Genomic DNA, 5,210 nt, shown 5'->3' on the forward strand with positions numbered 1-5,210 from the left:
AAAAATAATTATTTTAGGACACTTCTTGACTCCAAAGTATTGGATTTAATCGAGCGTGATCATGGGAAGATACAGGCAGCGAACTACCAAGCATCTTGGAAAAGGGGAGCAGCTAGACAAACGTTCACATGGTAGTCAGGAACAACAAAGGAAACAGAGGTGGGAGGGGGAGCGACCGTCGTGGAGAGTTCAGGATTGTCCACGGCTTAAGTCAGCTAGAAGTAAATTTGCATGGCTGGAAGTCTGCAAGGCTGGAAGACGACCCATCAAATACATCAACAGAGGGGCGTGGCCTCAGTATCAGAGTCTGTGGCGACAGTGGCGATGCAGACGTCTAGGTGCAAGGACAACGTTACCAATGCCATTTGAACTGATTAGTTAAAATGTACCCAAGGTTGTATCCTCTTCTATTTTAATTGTATCTGATCATTACGATTCATTTTTCCATGGCAGATGGATAGGATCGATCAAATCAGCCAATCCACGGAGCCCTGGGCCTCTCCCCCTTCCTGCTTCAGTAAGCCAGCCATAAGAGCCAAAGACATGTGAGCTTCCCTGGATTACTCCCATTTACACTCTTTGGAGACATGGCTACCATGTGTCAAACCACCCCTCAGCCCCTTCGCACGCCGACACGAAAAACTAAAGCCGCCTCCTCTGCGTCACTAAGACCCGAGCCGTCCGCAGCAGATACCTCCATCTGCCACCTTCAGCGCCACACTCTCACTCTGGTTCTAGTGGCGACTCACACGACATTACGTCATTTGACGCGCTCCTATCATTGTCTTCCTCCTCCTATGAACTGTGGATGGTTCTCTCCTTGTCTTCCTCCTCCTATGAACTGTGAATGGTTCTCTCCACCTCCAGTTATTCTGGTCTCTTGATGGATGCCTGACGATGCCATCCCTTTAGATAAGGGCCTTCCCAGACTCCCAGACTCCGGCACTAGTACTCCCAGACACGGACCATCAAGGCAGAGAACGTGTTCCATTAATCCTGGGCGGTGTTACGCTTGGCCATCCAAACGGGGGCATGGTAATTGGACTCATCGCACGGCCTCCTTGATCTCTGGGCTCTCTGTGTTCAGACCGTGAACAGTTCCCCTTTCCCCGCATTAGTGTCGTGCTCTCTCTCTCGCTCTCTCTCTCTCTCTCTTTTTCTCTCTCTCTCTTTTTCTCTCTCTCTCTCTTTCAATCCCTCTCTCTCTCTCTCTCTCTCTCTCTCTCTCTCTCTCGCTCTCTCTCTCTCGCTCTCTCTCTGCCTTACTCACTCCCTGTTCAATGCCTGACTCACTCAAAGTTCAATGCCTGACTCACTCCCTGTTCAATGCCTTACTCACTTCCTGTTCAATGCCTGACTCACTCAAAGTTCAATGCCTGACTCACTCCCTGTTCAATGCCTTACTCACTTCCTGTTCAATGCCTGACTCACTCCAAGTTCAATGCCTGATCACTCCCTGTTCAAAGCCTTACTCACTCCCTGTTCAATGCCTGACTCTATCCAAGTTCAATGCCTGACTCACTCTCTGTTCAATGCCTGACTCATTCCCTGTTCAATGCCTGACTCACTCCCAGTTCTGCTCTGAATTGAATTATTTTCTGCATTTCTTTCTATGAAGTACTCATGACCAGCTCAGGGCCAACTCTAAATTGCGGTACAGTAGAAACTGAACCATCACGTCGTTTCCCCCTGCATGGAGATTAGCGAATCAATTAGCCTGGTACTAAGGCTTTATATTAGATGACAACATTAGTTGGCAGCGATTTGGTGCATTCATTAGGACATTTGTAGCGAAATATGTTATTAACGTTTAGCAAAACAATGGGAGCAATTAGTAGTCGTCGGTTTACAGTGGTATATAAACGCTCCAGACATTAACGGGCCAAAATAGACGATCACAATATGGTCTATGAGTGATAGCACCTCTGTATCATTATTAATTTATTCATCACCTCTCCATGCGACCCAGGGATTTGCAGTGTCCATTTAAACTAAGTGCACACTCAACGATTACTTTACATTGTATTCATAATTCAGATCAATTAACAGATACAGTGTGCAATTAATATCATGCATCACTCTTGGCATTTGAAATATTTGTTTTTGACGAGCGAAAAAATACAACAATGAGAAAATCCTTGGCAGGCCTACTCTGAAAGATTGTCATGAACAGGCCACACAGTGTATTGCCACACAGTGTATTATTACAATGGCATTTAATCCGTATGAGTATATGGATTATATCCAATAATAATAATAGTACTCATATATCCAATGAGTATTTGACTCATTGGCATTCTAAATAGCAGGGATAAAATACTGTATAAATGTGATTAATATAACCCTAAACCTATATAAAATAACGACAGGATGTGACCTTAGGAGGGGTTGACATTTGACGTCATGCCAGGGTCTCATGTTGAAAAAAACAGAGCTATCTTATTCCACCATTGATGAGTCCTCTCAGTATCTAATCTAAACCCTAATTGGTTCTCTCTCTCTCTCTCTCTCTCTCTCTCTCTCTCTCTCTCTCTCTCTCTCTCTCTCTCTCTCTCTCTCGCTCTCCCTCGGAATGAAAGGTTGAGGATCCATTTTTAAGTAGGCTGGCAGCATCAATAATTCACCACCGCCATCCATGAAACAATATGAATGTTAATGGTGGTGTGATTGCGCCGACCAGTTGGATAAATCAACTAGCTGCTCATCAAAATGATTATGGGGTTTTTGTCTTCACCCTCGCAGAATAAACAACTAGGTTGACTTAGCGCCTGAACTAGGCATGGTGACTAGACGGACGTTTTCAGGCTCCCCTCTTGGGGGCCGGTTCCTAAGAGCCTGATATCCCTGCCCTAGATCCGCGCTCAGACATGCGTGTAGAACGAAGAGACCTTTGCTGCAGCCGCTGGTACAAAGTTTTCTTCAAAGCGTGATATGATACCATATGTAGACATAAGTGCATGAATGAAGCTTTAGTGGGGGAATCAAACCCTGTACCCTGGCAGCTGATTTGAGCCTTCTCTCTATACACAGGGCCACGTATAGCACCACATATTTTAGTACAGACCAGTGTTTTGGATCTTTTTGGCACTTTGGCACACGTCTTGTGATCAAATAAATAAAAACATTGGCAAGACACATACTGAGCAGCAGCAGCAAACTATCTGCTGCTAATGGTCGGTGAGACACGCACAAGCACACACACTCACACACACACACACACACACACACACACACATACACACACACACACACACACACACACACACACACACACACACACATACACACACACACACACACACACACACACACACACACACACACACACACACACACCTACACACAAACACGCACACACACACACGTCCGTCTAAAGATCTGCTTGACAACAGTGGTCAGTGAGATGGTCAGTGAGACACGCACAAGCACACACGCACACACACACACACCTATACACAAACACACACACACACAAACACACACGTCCGCCTAAAGATCTGCTTGACAACAGGCAAATCACACCCATAAAACAGAGGATGCTCCGAAATACGCTAACAACGTGTTTGTATGTGTGCGTGTGTGTGTGTGTGTGTGTGTGTGTGTGTGTGTGTGTGTGTGTGTGTGTGTGTGTGTGTGTGTGTGTGTGTGTGTGTGTGTGTGTGTGTGTGTGTGTGTGTACATATGCGGATGAGTCAGTCGTAGATCTTCCAACCAGCCATAGTCCCCAAAAAGGGGCAGCTCATCTGCGTCTAAAAGTAAAAGACTTCCAAAAAACAGGCTTGGATAGTAGTCACTTATCACTGACTCATGATGAGCGACCCCTCACACACACACAGACACACACACAAACACACCCACACACCCCCACACACAACTCACTCTTTCCCTTTCAAAAGCCCCCGGAGGAGGTCTGCTCTTCATTTTTAACGATCTTGATGATTGTGTTGTGTTCAGGCCAAACTGTTTGTCAGTCACAGCCCAGCGCAGAATGAATTCTGACGACGCAGTGGGGAGAAGTGAGGCCCGTAGTGTCAGTGTGGTGTGGGCTGTGATAGGTCAGGCCCATGCAGGAAGGCAGAGGGGGGTGGGGGGGGCTGTGTTGTTGGGAGTTGAGGCGGCACCTGTTAGCGTTCAGCTAGCACAAAACGGCATCCTAAATGTGTTCAAATCCAACTCCCCCCCCCCCCCCCAGTCAGGGTAACTACAGAGCCGGGCGTTATGATTTATACATAAAGAGCATGTGGTCGCCTCACTGCCCAACATAGAGCAGATGGAGCAGGAGGGAGGAAGGCGCCGGGGAGGAAACAGAGAGACAGACATCATTTATTCAGGACCACCAGAGGCAGGCACCTGCAGCCCTGTCCCCTCTGTCCCCCTGTCCCTCTGTCCCCTCTGTCCCCCTGTCCCCCTGTCTCCTCTGTCTCCCTGTCCCCCTGTCTCCCTGTCCCCTCTGTCCCCCTGTCCCCTCTGTCTCCCTGTCCCCTCTGTCTCCCTGTCCCCCTGTCCCCCTGTCTCCCTGTCCCCTCTGTCCCCCTGTCCCCTCTGTCTCCCTGTCCCCTCTGTCTCCCTGTCCCCTCTGTCTCCCTGTCCCCTCTGTCCCCCTGTCCCCTCTGTCTCCCTGTCCCCTCTGTCCCCCTGTCTCCCTGTCCCCTCTGTCCCCCTGTCTCCCTGTCCCCATCCACCGCCCCCTCTGCTCCACACAGACATCAACATGCAGGATGTGTCCACAGAATTCAATACTTCATACTTTGGGAATAGTGTTCAACGTATCAATGTTCCATGATTAGGGCTGTGGAAGTGTTAAACGTGTGCGTGTGTGTGTGTGTGTGTGTGTGTGTGTGTGTGTGTGTGTGTGTGTGTGTGTGTTTATAGGTTTGTAGGGTGGGTAGATACATCATCGGGGTGTGTGTTGGTGTGTCTGTGTGTAAATCTCCAAAGCTATGATCCCCCAAACTTTTTGTCAATGGCCCTCATTGTTTGAAACTTTCAACGAGTTCACTGCCGTTCAATGCAAGGAAAATAAGACAACGTTTCAGTGAAATTCAGGAGAAAGTCCTACCGTTGTCCAGACACAAGGTGCTTTTTCCCCTGTATTCTGTTCTCTTCTTCTTCTTCGTCGCCGCTCTTCGCTCTGCGTGAGCCTTGACCTTTTTGAATCTCCTCCAGCGCAGCTTCAAGGGACGGAGCTGCCTGTGGCTGGGCGGCGGCCG

The 5,210-nt window shown here is 48.2% G+C and overlaps 1 protein-coding gene across 1 annotated transcript in view; it reads right to left on the reverse strand.

Moving 5' to 3' along the window:
- Positions 1-5,210, reverse strand: part of trpm3 (transient receptor potential cation channel, subfamily M, member 3) — a 146,899-nt gene extending 141,689 nt beyond the window's left edge. The window contains exon 1 of the mRNA XM_060054354.1: positions 5,060-5,210. The gene's annotated coding sequence lies outside the window, so the exon portion shown is untranslated. The remainder of the gene's footprint in view (positions 1-5,059) is intronic.

The sequence above is a fragment of the Gadus macrocephalus genome, chromosome 6 (assembly GCF_031168955.1).
Source record: "Gadus macrocephalus chromosome 6, ASM3116895v1".
Lineage (NCBI taxonomy): Eukaryota > Metazoa > Chordata > Actinopteri > Gadiformes > Gadidae > Gadus > Gadus macrocephalus.